Source organism: Patiria miniata, unplaced genomic scaffold (genome assembly GCF_015706575.1).
Source record: "Patiria miniata isolate m_02_andy unplaced genomic scaffold, ASM1570657v1 HiC_scaffold_2, whole genome shotgun sequence".
Taxonomy (NCBI): Eukaryota; Metazoa; Echinodermata; class Asteroidea; order Valvatida; family Asterinidae; genus Patiria; species Patiria miniata.
The window spans coordinates 13,752,386-13,771,456 of record NW_024037058.1 but is presented as its reverse complement, the minus strand read 5'-3'; the positions used below and the strand labels follow the sequence as shown (position 1 = coordinate 13,771,456).

The following is a 19,071-nucleotide window of genomic DNA, read 5'->3' as shown; positions in this document are numbered from 1 at the left end:
TTTGTATATAATAATATCGGGAAATAACAAAAATTACACAGTGTTTTTGTATGTTTTATTGTCATAATTCCACAAGATGTTGGTGATCGTAAAGCAATTTAACGTCGGGAGGCCAACTACATGTTGATTATTGGATCATTTACCCATAACAAGTGCCTTTAATTGTTTCAGTGGCTATTCCTTAGTCTAAACGCGAGCCATGCTGTCTGCCCGTATTAGTTTCGAACTAGGTTTCCGTCAAACCAGATGCGACCGAATTCTAATGTATCAAATTATTTAAGCCAAGCATTGTTTTCAACGCGTTTGCGTCAGAAAGGTAATTGTGTCCATCTTGATCATGAAGGAAAAAAAACCAAGTCAGTCTTCTTGTGCGCTATTTTTTTTCTAGTAGATTGTGCTGCTGGCGATGGCATTTTGGAGTTATCAACGGTCTTGACGCCGGATAAACCTGCAAAACCTTACGGTAACCCTGCTTTAATTTATGGTAAAATTCCGATCCTTCGCTGGAATTACGTCTTTTATCGATTATGTATACATTCTAAATTTCCACAGGCATTTTTGTTGAAGATTGCAGGCATCTCCTTTCTTCGTTGTTTGTGCAAACTCAAGGCATTCAACCTCAAGAGGGAGAGAGAGGAGGGTGTAGCCACGGGGCGGGAGGGGTTTCCTCCCGACGGCGACACGGCGATACTTGCACTCTGAAGTGTTTTTAAAAGACGGGACTCGGACTTTTTACGGCCTCACGTAATCATTGTACGGCGCCAAAAAGTGCAGCGACCGTGCGTATACATCATCAGCCCTCGTATAGTACAAAAAAGTAATTACTTGCCGAGTATTAACGGCGTATACATGCATGTGATTTGTATTTCGAAAGCAAAGAATATGAGTTATTATGTTTCCGTTACGTCTTACAAGCATGCCTGCGAAAGTGTCTTCTTTAAATCATTAGCCTTATCCATAAGGCATATACCTATTTATATACACAGCCTGTCTAAGCTGTCGATTGAGATACAGAAATACAGGCTGTGTCTGCAACCTCGTCAAATGCTGGTGAATGTTGGAATGATGGATTTTGTCTGGAGCGACAAACATATCAACACGACATAAAAACGTACGTCACTTTATACAGACACAACATTCAGGGGTATGAAGTCTTCATAAAGTAAATTACAAATTATTCATTTACAAGTCGTGTTCATGCTACGGTGGACTCGTGTTTCTGTCTTGTTTCGTTCTTCTTTACATTTTTCAGAGAGGGCTGCTTTTCTCCGCAGAAAATTTGGGAATCAATCAACCACCATTATACAATACGCTTTGATGACGTACTGTGAATGAATATATAGAAACATCACAATCAGCAACGAGCAATTTGAGTGCAGCCCTTCCGGTTTTCCATCACATTTCCCTTACGTGAGGCACCACGTAAATTAAGCGAGCGAGATGAACATTGACGGACACGTACAAACTGATCCCGTGGATAGCCCACAGGCCTACACTATAATTTAACCAAAGGATAGACGCATGGCAACATGGTCTCCTCCGTAAAGCTTTGTTCCTTATTTTATTCCTTTTAAAAATGCATGCTGCTGATCTAAAGGGATTTAAAAAAAAATTATCTTACGTACAGTTGCGAAGATAAGAACCCGACCTCCCAAATGATGAAGAAAATAATACAATTTTTTTTTTTTTTACTTATTCACGAATTGAGATTTCATCAAAAATGCATAATATCCCAATAATAACGAACTGCTTCTGACTTAATCAGATTAATTACGAGTTAATTTAAGTCACTTGAACCATTGCAAAATGCGCATAAATCCGCATACAAATTGCGAAATCCTTGTGCAACTACATGGAGAATATACAATTTGGACAAAATATAGTCCCAGTTGTTGGGCCCAGAGGGCCAGTTTGTGTTTTCCTTGTACTTGACTAATTAACTCAATGACTGTCAGTGTGACTTGGCTTGTGAAGAGGGCCGGGCAGTTCTATTGTATTGGATTACCATGTATTGGACAAAATCAGGCCCATAATCGGGCCCACTATGTGCATATACACAAGGTGCATGAAAAGGGTGCATACGTATGTTCCCCAATACCTACGTTCCCCAATACCTATGTTCCCAACCCTAACCTATAACCATCTAACCCTATAAACCCTGAGGATTTTGGGGAACATAGGTATTGGGGAACATCGGGTAGACCCCCATGGAAAGACTATTAGTGATTAGCCATTCTGAACAAAACGAATACAATTCTGTGTACTCAGGACCAGCTTTACTATAGGCTAGCCCTCTACCGTTAGCTGGACTTCATTCGAAAAGTACACAAGAAACAACCCGCATGTAAGATATTACTAGTTGTACACAATTTGCTTTTAATACAGCGAACGTTTCATCTCCGTTGATGTGTTTGGAACCTTGCAGAAGTGACAGGCAATCAACGGCTCAAGCCAAGCGTGGCCGATACAACTTCCACCCTGTTAACTCCCGATGAAGGGCTGTGCTAGGAACAGGATTTTAACCTTAACTAAAATGCCACCATGGGATATTAATTGGTCAGCTTATATGTTAGCAGCACCCGGTAAAAAGACGGGGGGGGGAGACATCTGATCTGCTTCAAGAGTATGAGAGGCATTGGCCTTCTTGAGATACGGCACACGGATTAGAAGGGCGATTTGGTTTTGGGTAAAGGTAAATACAAAATAGTTTTCCTCGAACCAACAACAACAAAAAACGCCACCCTGTTTCAATTGTGTCCACTGTTCCTCAAAACCTGATGCGTGTGCAAAAAGGTTTCACAAATTATGAGAGAGGAAGAGTTTTTGAAACAGTAATCCAATGTGGGTTGGGATGTATACCGCTACAGTTATGAATACTGTTGTGTTTATCTGTTTGTTGATCACAACGTGACGAGTCAATAGCGTCTGAGGATTTTCGTTTATTTTGATCTTGTTAGTCAGGTGCGTCAGTCGGAACGCATGAGTCAGTGTTTTTTAATTAGCTTTCTGCGTACGATGTTTGTCATCTCAATTTTAAGAGCCCACGAACGATGACTGCAAATTACTGCGTGTCCTCGATAGATGCAGTTCGGGCAGTACACTGAATAATGTAATAATGTGTGCTTAAATTTCCTACGCTATTCTGACGTTGTTTTCTTGTATTAATGATGGAAACAATTTCGATATCTGACCGGCTAGTACTTTTTATGTCGAATTTTTAACCACGAATATTTCACAACTGTGTCCCTTCGGCTTTGGGCTTCGAAGATGTTTACGCGAATCAAAAACAGCAAAATGCTCCAAGGGGTAAAAAAAGAAGAAGAAATTGATTTTTCTCTACCTCCTCGCTTCATGCTCTTCACGAAATTCGGACGCAAAGGGAGGGACATGCATTTCTTAAAGGTCAGAAGACGGTACGCGTTCCTCGCAAATGATGATTTTGAAAATAGGAGTGTGTGGGGGAACCCTTACAAATATAGTCGCTAGGAAGTTCATACATTTCAGCTGTTGGTGTATGAGGTTACTATCGATCCATCGCCAGTACAAGGTACCAGGTGGATATGTACGGATCGTACTCAAAAGTTTATTTTGTCCTTCACTTGGGGAGTCGTAGCCTTATTGGTATTTTGTTTTCCTTTTTTAGCGGATAACTATTTTGTCGTTAAAAATAGATTTTTTTTCCAACCTACTGCCGAGGTGAGGCGACATTATTGTAAGATTATATGTAACTCTATTGTTGAGTTTTCTATGCAAAAACTACAAAACTGTAAAGAAAGTTATGTGGAAACGCTGCAATTCAAAGGCTTCTCTCGACGATGGCAGCCATATTGGATACCCAGAATGCTTTGCAATCGATTGACAATGTATATTATTGCCACATGGATGCCTGATAGAAAAACAGTTAATAAACGTTGAGCAAATGTTGACTTTGTGAGCAATTATTAAAAAACAAAACATAATCATTGCGCCCATGATACTACAGAAACAATTGCAATGTAAAGCATTGAACGCAGAGAGACATTTCGAGTTAACCTAGGTTTTACGTCAATGTTGCATTTTTTTTCAAAATTGCAATTCTCTATTTTTAGACTAAACGAATTACCCACAAAATCACTCACATAGAGTGAAGTTTGTGTATCGATTTCTCAATTACTTCTAGCCTTGATTATTGATTCAAAATGGACATACTCGGCGTCTTGCAACACTTAGGTCGCGTGCAAGAATAATTATCCAATACGTATATTTACTCTGCTCGGCACAGTCCGAGACATTCACATCTTTAAAAGCCTGTCAGTACTGTGGCAGGGAAACGCCACTATATTTCCAATCGTTGTTGCACAAAATACAGCCCCTGGTGCCTGCGGATCGGAGAGAGGATATACATGTAATGCTAAAACATCTCGAAAATACAAAATGGCCTTGTGTAAAGGCTCAAGACCTGGCGTGAAATCTCATCCACATCTTTTGCCGGGAGATGCTTTCACAGACAGTGGGTCCCAGTGCGATTTGCATCGGTGTGCTCTTGCATCAGATCACCCCTCGTACCGATGTGTCACTTTGCTGTTTTCAATTTATATTCTGCCGCCCCCTCGGGGAGTCTGAATAAAGCATTAACACCCGGGCGACTTACCTGGAAAGAAGCAGGGACACGTCTATTTTTTTTCAAGAGTGTATGCTGACAAAAGTGGGAGGGTGACTGGGACATGGTGGACGGAACGATAGCGTTGCTCACGTTGATTTAAATAATGATGAATACAGGCACGTGATCACTGTCACGCACAGGGCCCCCTTCAATGGAGAACAGCCATTGTGCAAGCTATTGTACAAAGCGACTGCCCCCTGACGGATTATTGGAACTATAGCTGGGTGGCGTCATATACTAATGTTTACTTTGACCCCAATTTGCATGTTGACCCCAAGAGCATGGGCGTGGTCAACCTTGGTGAAGCAATTTTGCCACAATTTTCATTACGAACGTTATGTTTTGCGTAATAGCGATACGTTTTGGGGTGTTTTCAAAGAGATAATGTTGTCATATTTAAGTATTCAACGTCTGAAAGAAACAAATATGCCAAAAAGCAAAACAAAACAAAATAAATTTTTTTTTTCAAGAGCATGGGCGTGGTCAAGAGCATGGGCGTGGTCAACCTTGGTGAAGCAATTTTGCCACAATTTTCATTACGAACGTTATGTTTTGCGTAATAGCGATACGTTTTGGGGTGTTTTCAAAGAGATAATGTTGTCATATTTAAGTATTCAACGTCTGAAAGAAACAAATATGCCAAAAAGCAAAACAAAACAAAATAAATATTTTTTTTTTCAAATGCCAACCGTGACTTCAGAGGACAGTGAAATCGGGGCATATTTTGACAGTATTTAAGGGCCTTTCTTACATTAACCAAGCCTCTCCATTAACCATTGCATTATGTGCTAGCGCACACTATTAAAGGTATTTTACAAAAACATGTGACACAGACGTCAGACAGACATCAGACAGACAGACAGACAGACATACAGACAAAGTAGGATCTTATAGTGCTAGCCACTGAAGGGGACTCTGTGATAGAATTGATAGCGTGGTCTATTAAGCTATTTCATGCGTGCAGAAGGCATGCATTATATATAATTCAGCGTATCCAGCGAATTATAATAAATAGCGAAATCATCATTGACAAACATTAGAGGCCGATTTCATGGAGGCTCTAAGCATAGCAATTTTGCCTCGTACAAAAAAACCCACACTTTTATAGCAAATTTATGTATGTATTGCATGGGACTCAAGCAATACACATTTATAAGCAGTATTTTCTGCAGTTTGGTAGCCTCACGTACGCTGTAAACATAATTGGGCAAATAAATGGCCAACGATGGGCGAATAGTTAAACATGTTCAATTATTATCACGCAAAAATACCTATAGGCCTGCATATTGCGTGATCGATATTTTACCCAACGAATCAGTTGCTCAATATTTTTAAAGCGTACCGAATCGGGCCCCAGTGAGATAAACGAAATTCATATTCGAAGAAAAAGAAGAGATTGTATAGCTACACATATTGCTTTCTTGTATTTCAGGGCAATATACTGTTTTCCTATACCCTAATCGGTTTGAGTGTGGTTCACATGCGAACATTGATGGAGCAATTGCTCCAGTTTTGTAATATCCTATACGTGACGAAACCTACATCCACGTACATTCACATCAGTCTGTGGTAAATTTATTCATGGATTCAGATATCCACGAATACATCGATACCCATCACATAGACCATATGGATGGAAATATGCACGCCTCTTTTGTAATCCTTTTGACAAAAAGTATTAAATTAATAAATGACGATGCCCGTGGAAAGTCCTTCAAAATGCAATTACCCTATTATTAACTTTTCGCTTCGTCACTGTGCATAATAACTCTGTAAGATCATAACATAACGGAGCACAATAGCCATGCATATGTTATTGTATATACCTGCCATTTTCAGGTTTATGGATCGTTAACGTTAACAGGATCAATTGACCATGACGTGTTTAGGACAAAATAACTCACAGTTTCGTTGTTGCAAATTGTGGCTGTTGCAACACAGTTTATGTGCGTATGGAAAAGATGGAGAAAACATACGTTCCATAGTGGTTACAAAATGTATCTAATGATGATTAACTGAACGTTGGCCTCTGTTTCGTAGGCATATTGTGGGCAATCCACAATCCATAATATTTACAGCAAAAATAAAATGGTCAGTGTCAGATGAAATCTGATATGAATGATATGGTGTTGACTTTCCAATGTTTTTATGTGCACACAATTTATTCTTACTATAGCTATACTGATCGACACATCAGGGCCCAATTTTCTGCTAGAGTAAGAAGGGATTGTTGGCTAGTGGTAACCAAAGCCATGTAATTAGACCACTGGCTTTGTCATTTAACTTGGTGGATTTCAAAATTGGTATAAAAACGAAGGCGCTAGCATTATAATTTCAGAAGTGTTTATCATCGCTTCTCACCACGGAGGGAAGTTAAATCATCCATCAATATCTCTGCCGAATTATAAACAAGTACTTTTCCCCATACATTCACTTTTTTGTCTCGGTAGACTTAAAATAGGATTAATCCAGGATTTCGATTGCAATTGCGTCTTAGGTATAACACAAATTATAACACCTCACCCACAGATTCTGTGTCTTGATTGGCCGAGAGCAAGTCACATGATACTTTCTATTTTTGCTATCTTTCTGTACACGGCCAAAAGTACTATGCCCATAGCAACCAAAGTACTATACCATTAGCAACCAAAGTACTATTTCCACGGCGCGGTATTTGTGTGCAAATGCATGCTGGTGTGCGCGTTGCGCGTTGTGCGTAGCGCGTTTTGTTCCAAAGAGAGCGCGCCACAAAGTTGGGTTCAAACATTTCGTGAAGGGGTAGTTTGGAAGAGAGAAATACATTTTCCACCAATTTTGTATTGAAATTGAAGTTTATTTCAACTGTGTTCAGATTTAAATAATTTAAAATCTTAAAACCAAGCAGAATCTGTGGGTGAAGTGTAATAAAACAAATATTGAATGCTTTATCTCGTGGTGAAGTAAAACTAGCCTCCCTCGGTGATCCATGGACCATTCTATTTTCCCTCGGCTTCGCCTCGGGAAAATAGAATGTCCATGGATCACCTCGGGAGGCTAGTTTTACTACACCACTCGAAGCATTCAATATTTGTATATTATAACACCTCACCCATAGATTCTGTGTCTTGATTGGCCGAGAACGAGTCACGTGGTACTTTCTATTTTTGCTATTAATGCATGCTGGTGTGCGCGCTGAGCGTTGCGCGTAGCGCGTATTGTTTCTAAGACAGCACGCAACAGAGTTGGTTTAAACATTTCCTGAAAGGGTGGTTTGGAAGAGAGAAATACTTTTCCAAACAATTTTTTTTATTGAAATTGAAGTATATTTTAACCGTGTTTGGATTTAAATAACTTAACATATTAAAACAAAGCAGAATCTGTGGGTACAATGTTATAAAACAAATACTGAATGCTTTATCTCGTGGTGAAGTAAAACTAGCCTCCCTCGGTGATCCATGGATCATTCTATTTCCTCTCGGCTTCGCCTCGGGAAAATAGAATGCTCCATGGATCAACTCGGGAGGCTATTTTTACTACACCACTCGAAGCATTCAATATTTGTATACTATGCTCATATACGAAACAATCGCTATCTTGCGATTTTTTTATAATATAATATGCATAACAGCCAATGATTGAGGAATTGTACAGTCTCGCAAGCTATACAATTCCTGGATCCATATGCGCTGTCATCTTGCCCCGGGGTTTTCTATGCTCAATTTTACCAGGCAGTTACATATAGACGCGCGAAGATGGTCAGAAGGGAATAAGTATACTGGAATGGCGCTGAAGCCACTGTATTTACATACCGGTACTGTACGTGATGTTAGGTGTTAACCGCGCACTCCAGTCGGAGCATTACAGCCGTGCCGGCGGGTAGCCATGTGTTAGGTGCCATGCATGCCCAGGGCGGTTGAGCAGCTTAGGTACTGTTGAGTAGCTTTCACTAATATGCAGGCTTTAAGTAATGCCAACAGTTTATTCGAATATTCGAGACCATAATCCTGGCATGCATCTGCGCATTTACATGTTGACTATACGAGGATCGAAAGACACTGGGAAAAAGTAACCCGCGAAAACGGACGGTGCGCATTTCTACCGCCCGCGGCACGCACTTTTTTCTTTTACAATCGAGTAGAGTTAGTTAATATAATACGCAGGTGCACAACATATCACGTGAATGGAGCAAAATATCCCAGTAAGTTCCAATGACTGCATAAAGTCCTTTTATTCCCCATCAAGTGAAGTCCGATAAGCATTCGTCGACTGGCGCATGCGCGTTATGTTCCGTGAATTTGGCTGCACAATTAATATAGTTGTAATATTTACGCAGTTAAGACATTCTGCTTTAGTGGCAGCGAGGTGTTAAGACGCGTCGGTAATAAAAGAGAACACTTGAAATGTTGAAATATGACCCCAAACTCACGGCATTTGAGAATCCTCCTAAGATTTCTAAAGTGTTCGAAGATGGGACAAGTAATTGCCCTAGTAGTCAAAAGGGATATGGAGTTCCTAAAGAGTCCAAATCAAAATATAAATGGGCAGGTAATTTATGTTTTAGTTGATGACATGCAACAGTTAATTAAAATGGTGCACGGTTCTTGAAAAAAGGTTGTGACAGGTCAAGTCAAACGCTGACACGTTTCACAAGATGACCTGTCACAAAAGGAGGGTCAAACTTAGCCGACAAACGTACGAGTTTTTAGCGTCCTCATTCGTTGACTTACTGGCATACTAGGGCGGTAGATCTAAAGGGAGTCAGGTTGGCGCAGTGGTTACTTTCCTCGCCATTCACCGCGCGTTGTGGCCAGGGTTTGATTCCTGCCTGGACCACATGTGGACTGTGTTTTTAGTCCCTACCTGATTCCGTGGGTTCCCAAGAATATTTTTCTCTGGGTTTTCCTCCCAAATCTAAAACAGTAATTTCTCTCACTGTCTTCTTTTTGCACGTTTTTGTTCTGGCTTTCGAGATACAGTGCCTAGGGCACTATTGAGGAATCCTCAGTTTCATTACCAGAAAGATATCTATTAAAAAAAACACGCAAGTCGTACAAAGTTCTATTGATGGTAGTAATGCACAGGATGTAACCGACTCCACAGTGAACTTGAATTTCCGAAATACAGCTTTAACTCCTTGGTAATCATGTTATCCATGACCTAAAAAAAAAGAAGAAATCTACATCATGGCACATTAACGGACACAGCGAAATTTGAGCTTCTTAAATTTCCATATCAAGGTATCACAAAAAGGAACATGAGACTGCATTTGATCCCCGAGTGAATATACATTTAAGTGCTACCTATTTATTTTAGTTTAGGCGTGTCCTCAAATGCCCTTGCATGACATAAAATATACGCTGTTCAACTGAGGACGCCACAATCTCAAGAGCATACGTAAAGGTCTCGCATGCATGTATAAGACTTTCTGGCCGCATGCCCAACGTGGATATACAAAGAGCCGAAACTGTCTGCACAGAGGTCTGAAGGATTGCATTATGTCATATATAATTCACAACATATCATTTATAAGTTACACTTGGAGACTCTCATTAATGCATGATGGCCTTAAGGGTGTGCTTATTAATGGATGGCGGCATATAAAGGGTACGTTCGTTTAGCTCGATCGGGACGACACGGGTAAAGAGAGATGGGTCACCCACGACAGGCGGGCTAATCGAATGCTCAATCGCTCAATCGCTGTATTATTTCTTTGCATTGGTAAAGGTCTCAGAGAACTAGCAAAACTGTCGACACCCATTACAAAACGTGAATCAAAGTACGATGCCAATTTTTCTGGTGTTCCTTCATTTGTATTTTAAGGTCAAACGACTGTTGTTGTGTGCCAAGGGTTATTTACAAACTCTTCAAACTAAATCAACACAGTAAAAGAAATCAATCATGAGACCATATATTCGAAATGTGTCTCAAAGACTTCAAGACTTCTTCAAGCTTTGCTCTTCCTAAAATGTAGAATAAAAAGTCGCAATTTTCAAAACCACTACGGTTTTATGCCCATTGTTGTGCATTGCAAAAGAAATACCTCATTTCGAAAGAAAACCCGCCGTTATAAATTTGGTGGCAGAAGCGCACCTGGAAATTATGGAAACAATCTGGAATTATTAAGAGGTTTTGCGCTCTCCGGCGTTGTTGTATCAGCGCTATATGCACAGTGCTTTCAAGCACATACGAGAGGGCTCCATCATCATTCAAACTCAAAGTGTCAAGCTACAAATTACAGCTACACTTGTCTGTGCAGGGGAACTGCCGAGAGACAGCCCGAGGCACACACATAAACAGATCAAAGCATGACGAAAAACACAAAATATCCTTTTCAATTGTTAAAATTTTCCTCTTTTTTCCTCCTTAAAAATGACAATTTTGTAGATGTATCGAGGCTCAAACTTGGAAAACTCGCCATTCTGTAAAATCATCTAGATATCTAGTCTTTGAACATTGCAGGCGCTCAAATGGAAATAGAAAAATCACACAAACGAATACAACAAAACAAAATATCCTTTAATTATTTTGTTGTTGTTGACTTTTTCTAGTGGAAGGCTGTTCCACAGAGAAGAAAGAAAAAGAAAGAAAGTCCAATACTGAGTTCTGTCAACTGAACAAATCCATTTCCTTGGATATATCAACACAAACACAATAAGTCTGGTTTTCTACTCAACCAAGCGCTCGTACTTAGCCACCTTCGTTTAGCCACCTCGCGACATATCGCAAAAGGGTTGTACACGAGTGCAACCGAGAACTTGGGCTCAGGTCATCTGCGTTACTGTTGTCGTAGGTCACCCTTTAATTGTTCCTAGTGCTAAGGTGTAAATAACTTGAACACCTGTACATTTTAGTTGCATTGACGTTGTATTATTTTTCAATGAATGACAACCACTATGATCCGAGGCCATTTTGTGGTGCGCTGTGCAATATACTTAGTACACCCCTACTTATGGTCAAGAACCGTATCTACATGCATGCCAGTAAATACAGTAGCGCTTGTACAAAGCCGACACATCCACCTAACATCCCGGCGAGGTTTCGAAGTCTCTTTACCCATTCCAAACATGTACCTCCGCGTCAAGACCTGCTTTCTACCGTTTCCCTTGGGGGCACCCGACTTGTGAAATAGATGAATGTGCGTTGAAGCCTCCCCTGGATGTTTCAAGAGGAGTGGAGACGGAAGATGCACAAGGAGGTGTGAGACGCAAGATGAGGACAATATTTATCCTTACGGTATACCGCACGATGTAGTCGTGCTGGGCAATGCTGCATTTACTACATATTTATGGATAATACATGTACATGAGATGTCGATACATTGAAATATCAATATTGACATGTTCATTTACAATAACGTTATCCGCAAACCTCTACTTTGTATTCATTCCACAATGCATCATTTCAAACAATACTTGATAGATCAGCATTGCGTACACACTTCGCGTACATCTTCATGCGACAATCACACGACTTGCTAAAATGCATTGGTCGTTACGACCACGCTAGGCCTGAACTGAAGGCGGCGAAGAAACGTCATGGCGCTCTTTGAGATCAAAAGTGTATTTACTATGAATCTGAATTCCAATTGTCCGTTCTGTGCGGACAGGTTTTTGGAACGAGTAAAGACCGCATTACATGAGAAACAAACGTAAAACTATAGCAGTGTAGATCTCAAGTCTACTTATTTTTGTCGGTCATTAATGTTTAAACACAGTCTGACGCAGGTTGGTCTTCAGGGGAAAACATAGTGAGTTACGAGCCCACACCTGCCACGGGAGACCTTACATTACTTCAGCACGGATTCCAAATCACATTAAGCCGTATGGTCTAGGCTGCGGAAGAAGGCATTAGTTATCCACATGTTCCATCCGCAAGGAATCGATCGCCGTCTCATTATTGGATTATTATGTCTCCCTCCGTTTAGTGTCCTTTAGTTCGTTCCTTGGCTGTTGGCTTTTGATTATAGAATATAGTCGGCTGGTAACTTTTTTATTAGAGATTAAAAAGACATTGATTGGTGAAACATTGATGTCGCAGCATTCACATGTAATGGGCATTATTTTTAAATCATACCTATTCACAATTTCACTTATTAACACCCCATACCTCTATTTTATACAAACACATCGACCTCTACGGTTGTGACTTTTAAAGTATATTCTGCCTGGTTTTGAATAATGGAAATGAAAGCATTAGACTATCCGCTGATGTTGGGTGTGCTCATGTTCTACCAGTGTACCTCTAAATTCATTCATTATTCGCATGTGCCCTCATTACAAAATGAGCGTAAATTCAGTGTATGCAGTTCACAATCGTACGCACATTAAGAGCAGTAGTCACCATCAGTGATGGAATGAATTTTGATATTTGAAATGCTGTCTGTTGAATTCGGTAGCAAAGATATCGTAAGCCGTGGGTTCAAGGCGGCCAATACTACCCTACCTAACCAGCTTTTATATTTCCTAATGTGTGTATTAATTACATTAGGACCTTTGGTATTAGGTTAATAACAATGCAGTTTCTAAAAGGCGCATGGATAAAGTATTAAACGGTTTGCTTTGTGTGTTTATGGATCTAATGTTCCTTAATATATAAGCCATTACACCTGCCGTAAATGCACCGCAAGTACAAGTAAAGTGGTAAAAATTGCACATGACACATATTCCGAGACCTGGTACATGTACTTCGGCTATACGGAATTCCCAGAGTTCATCTCATTGCTCATGTAATATGAAAAACCTATCACTTCATCATAAAGTATTAACGAGCCGGTGACTCGATGACCCAAACTCTCCCTTGGTCTTTCTTCCTTAATGGTACAGCCTTTGCATTTTGAAACCTCCTAGCTGCAGTGTAATGACGGGCAAGACTGTGCAGACGTTACGAAACACCGACTGAGAAGAGTATGTTTTGGTTTTTGAAATCCTGTGGAATAATGTCGATTTAGAAACCTGGAAACGTTTTCAATTGACCACACTCTGAAAGCGGTGGTTTACTAATTAAAATAATTTCACAGTGGGCAAACAAAATCAATTTGTGTTTAAAAAGTAAATATGTGATTAATAAAACGTTTTTACAAACCTTCCAGGGCTGTACATGATGAGTGATTGTGACTAAAAAATTTGCATTGTCTGCAAAAAATGAATTTAAACTGAAATTTGGTAATTTTTAATTCATGGTTTATGCTTATATTTAGATAAAATTCCCTATTCGGCTGTCATTAGAACCCCCCCCCCCCCCAAATAGGGACCTCTCCGATGATTGGTCTTGATTACGAGAACTGGCCAATAAATTCCCACCTAATGCCTCCGTAATGATACCCCTCAACAGGATCAAGGACCAAAAAAATAAGAAGAACTGATCAGGTCTGATACTGGACCAGGCATTATAAAGTGTCGATCCCCCGGAGTCTGTGTAATATACGGGATCAATTTCAACTCGGATCCTCGGGGCGCGATAATTCAACCGGTGTAGTTTTCCACCTTCTCCCGCATAAATAGTGAGGGGCTCTTTGCCTAGTCTTCCCTCGAGCTGTAGCCTAATTCGCAGCATTTTCGCACGAGAGAATTTCTCATCAATTTACAATTTTTAAAGCCTAATACATAAAGTACGAATTCTTTATGATCCGGGTCATTTTCACAACTCATGCACCATAATCCTGAATCCTCCAATTTTAATAAGGCCAAAAAAAATAAGTCTCCGGTTTCTGGTATGGAGCTTGCCCAAAAAGTGGTGCGGCGACGCGGCTTTTTTTTTTTTTTACCTGATTTTTTGGCCTCAAATGTCGGCTGATGACTGCAAATGGTGCCCGACTAGACTTAGTGCAAATACATGGGAGTCCAGAGAAGCCACATAAAGCTTATTTTCGATCATAACCCCATCTAAAAACACGTTAAAATTGTGCAGCAGCAGGATTCCAGTCAAACCAGTGAATTTGGCGGTTTTGAGACATCATCTTTCATTGAAAAAAACTTTTTCATTTTGCCGACGCGCATGGCCAGCTACGGCGACGCGCGCGCATACCAGAAACCGGAGACTTTTTTTTTGGCCTAAGGGAATGAATATTTGCTTGGCCGGTTTTAAACAAGGACGTTTAAAACCGGCTAGTGGCATGGACGCGGATAATGGTTCAACTAGTTTACTTCAGTTTTGTGAAACACCCCTCCGGCATATATCTGTGGTACGAGCCTCACGCGCGAAGTACTAATATCCCCTTATTTGGAACTTGGCGCGCGCCCGGCGCGTACGCTAGGCGGTGTGGCGCACAGCGCAGCCAGCGGTGTTTCATCGGCGGTTTATTATCTTTATACTGTTTACAGCTTGGTATGGGGAATGGTATGGGGAAAAAGTAGTCTACGACCAATGCCAGTGTCCTTTACACTTAAAAAAAAACCCAAGACCTACCAGACCTACCATTTACAATGGCAAACAAACAATTCCTTCCATCACAACCCTTTTCTGGTTTAGAATTTTTCTTTCGAGTTTTTAAGTAACATTTTGCTGATATCTGCCAGTTCCAATTGAACTCTTATCAAATCACATGTACACTCTTTTTAATGACATTTTTAATAAATATAATCTCGAACAACGGATTAGGAAATTGTGAATGCAAATAATTACTTACTTGTACTTAAAAACTAAAAGTGAAGAGCAGAATGAAAGGGATAACCAAGAACACACCAAAAATTTTCTTCATAACATTATGTTGTCAGATTTTGAGATTTTAGGGAGAACACTGCATTTTAAAACCTCGTTTGTAAAAAGCAATGAAGCACTACATTCACATGCTTCATATATAATTTACATATCAACCATATGATTGGGAAAACTACATCCGCTAATGCGGTATGAATATTTAACTGTCATCACGCGGTTTTTCCCCCTCTTTTGTCACATCATTGGATTACTTCCTCACCAAAGCTTACAACAGATGCTTGTACAAGCAATTCATTTCCTGCGGTTCAGACGCAGAGGCGTCGTATCCTTTGACTAAAGAGAAAAGAACGGGAATAGATGTCTTGATAAAGACACACTCGGTCAGCCTACTTCATGTCAACATTTGCCTTCCGAGAGTGGCAGCCAATTTCAAGGAACTCTTCGCCGAATGTTGAACCTTGTAACATTAGTTGCATAAGTTTAGTGACAGTTACGTTTGAATACATTTCAAGGCTGTCATGCAGTGCTAAAGTACTTTAACCCTGCGGGCGCCATCAGTTTAAGTTGCAATCACCACTATAACTGAACTGTTCAATATGATGGTGCATGGGTGTTACGGTCTAACACAATACCTTCAGTAGGCGTTTTGGTGAACATAATCTCTTATCGTAGTGTCTTAATAGATGGATAGAGGCCCCGCTTTCGCAAGAAAGCAATTTAAGCGAAAAATAGTGTATACATGATTACTCTGTATTTGGTCAGTACCCGTGCGAAAACTTAAAAGTTCGAGTTTTATCTCCCTGCTTTTTCCTTGGCTATCCACCCCCCCAAAAAAAAAGCAGCCTGAGGCTACACGTATATAGCAAAAAAAGAATGAGGAGCACCTGTTTCCCGGCTTTAAGACTGGGTCTAGTGACAGGATAATTGATGGCCTTGTGATAACAGCAGCTATACGTACAATACAACACAATTACAATAATATACGTGATCATACCAATCCTATGGAGTTGGCCTGGGTCTGATCTTTGCCTCAGAAATTCTGGGTAAAAATATCAACTAGAGCTAAAGGGGCACTCGCAATGCTTATTAGCTATGTCTAAGGAACTTGTTGAGTATGACATTTTTGGACGAAAAAATGACCAAGTAATTAAACATCATTTACAAATGTACTGACATTGTCAGTACTGTCGCACACCACAGAGTTAATATGAAGTAATAATAATATTGTGGCGTAAATTCTGCAGTCAGTTTAGGTAGCTTTATAAGCTATACCTTTTGCACATTTTTGTGCTTGACTTCAGCAGTTCAAAATGAAAACAGGAGATCTTGCTGACTTCGATACCCATGATTGTCGTAGAGCTTATTGCATAGCCCGACTTGATCGACGCACAAATTACATGTTCTGTATTTTGGTTAATGAATGCTATGTTGACACCAAAAGATGAAAGTTGCCGTTAATAAAGATCAAATATAAAAAAAAAATTAAAAATAAAACAATGCGGAGGGAGCTGATCCAACGGATGTTTAGTGACCGATTTGTTATCATATGCAAACTTCCGTCGAGAATACTGTGATCACCACTGTCCAACATTTTACATAATATATCAACCGTTTTGCAGTTGCCCCAAGTTTGGCAGAATCGATCGTAAGTACATTGCGCAGCTGCGTAGCACATTTATTGCGTTAATTTTAAGCACGGGGCGTAATTTCACCCCGTTTCTGACTTCGGCGGCTGGTGTACTGTGAAATTCGGACTCACTGACCGTATTGCGCATGGCTCATAATATAAAGTAAAAGAAACTGGCTTCTCGGGGGTCCTTATAGCGTACGACACCTGTTCCAGTGCTGGTTTGCCGACGGTGTATTTGAGACCTGTGGAAGAGGTCAATCCTAACGCAGAACAGGTAGCAATTGTTAAAATGCGAGTATCACGTACTGTTTAACACCCACCTGCGCACGCATGTTTGTTTTACATACCTGGTGTGAACATTCATTTGTTTTGGTGTAGTTAAGAAAAACCAGTGAAAAAAAAACTTTTCTCAAACTGTGAAAACTCTTTCAACCCAGTTTTTTTTTTATCTCTTAAGTGCTTCCCTTCATTTTGCCACCGATAAACCTAACCCCAAAATGCCTCTAAACCTGTTTTCCACAGAGGGGAAAACCTTGTGTGGACGTGGGCAAGTCCACACAACGTCGCTGCTACCTGGTTTATGTGGATATCTTTTGATCGGAAGTCCACGCAGTGAATGTAATGCTCGTCCAGCCAACTAGAAATGCTTCAGAAGCTATACCTTTTGCAAAATTTTGTGGTTAACAAAGAAAAGGGAACAACTTTCAAATTGAAAGGTTTCTTGATATACAACATAGAAAAGAGGGGTGTTCGGAGAAGAACAAGAAGTGCAAACTCAATTTCTTTTCCACGGTGACTATCTGAGCATACTGACTTAAACGTCGACTTTCTTTTCAGAGCTAACTTGTTTTCTCATACTCATAGAGACTGATGCAGACATGTTGTGAGCTTTTATAATAAGCACTGATGATTATAATATTACAGTCAAATCTTAATGACACGACCCTATCGCGTTCCATGCGCTGGACTGAGGCGCACTGATCCCTTAAGCCCCTGTCACACATCCAAGACCAAAGACCATGACCCCGCCAAGACCATGAGATTTAAAAATATCTTGACAATCGTACTTAAACGTAGGAAATGTGGCGCCAAATTTAAATTTCGTATTCCGAGCTCCAGTCTGCAGACCATGATTAGAAAAATGTGCCGCGATGTCGTCCCGAATACTACGACTCCGACCTCGAACCCAATATAACGACTTCGCTACGACTTGGATCCGTTCAAATGATTTTTTTTCACGACTGAGTCTCGATCTCGTTACGACATAACAGACAGAGTACCGACAGAGTACCGACACAACCGATTGAGTACCGACACAAAAGACAGAGAACCGATGCAGTAACGACTCCGAAACGACGGAGTGACGTCATCTTCGGAATTTCACGTCGTAATGGTCGTTTCATAGTCGGCTAAAAAGTTGGCCGACCATGTACGACCACTGCCGATCTCGCAAATACTATTGCGATGTCGTTATGACTTCATAACGACACAACCGTTTGAGTACAGACAGAGTGCAGACTCTGATCCGTTTTTGGATTTTTACCAACTATCACGATATGTTTCAACTGATGCCGAAACGGCCATCAAGAAGTCGCTCCGATAAAGTTCAGATGTCGTTCCGAGTTTCACGATGTCGTCGAGTCTTGCGTCTCAGCACTGTCGTGTCATGATCGGGAGGCTACATCGTGGCAGTATGACAGGGGCTTAAACAAAATGGTCAGAAATTTTCGTCAGAGATTTTCTCATTTAATTGATAAAATGAGCCATCAAAGTCTAAGTTAGATTTACGAACAACCTTGATGTACAAAATATATTTAATAGTGTAATTAAGTGGCCTCTGCATAACCCAAGCTTTCCTTGGAAGTATTATTTAAAAACATGACAGAAACACGTTTCATGATTCCGAAAATACCAGTTTGCTCGTGACTGTCACGCGCAAATACCACCACTAAAGCCATATGAATAAAATAGCGCACTCTCTCCGCACATATTGGCGCGATACCATTACTTCCCTTACTCAGTGTTCGCAGCCGTCCTACCCGAGCTAACATTACGGCATTGATAAATAGCGTGCATCGCATCGACTGTACCGGCTCCATGACTTCTCGCGTGTTTTTAATATCATTCACACGGGACACGTTGCCGTACCCATTTTTAATTTGCA

At 40.4% G+C, this 19,071-nt stretch overlaps 1 protein-coding gene across 1 annotated transcript in view; it reads right to left on the bottom strand.

Moving 5' to 3' along the window:
- Nucleotides 1-19,071, bottom strand: part of LOC119726383 — a 97,934-nt gene that overhangs the window by 53,149 nt on the left and 25,714 nt on the right. The window lies entirely within an intron of this gene.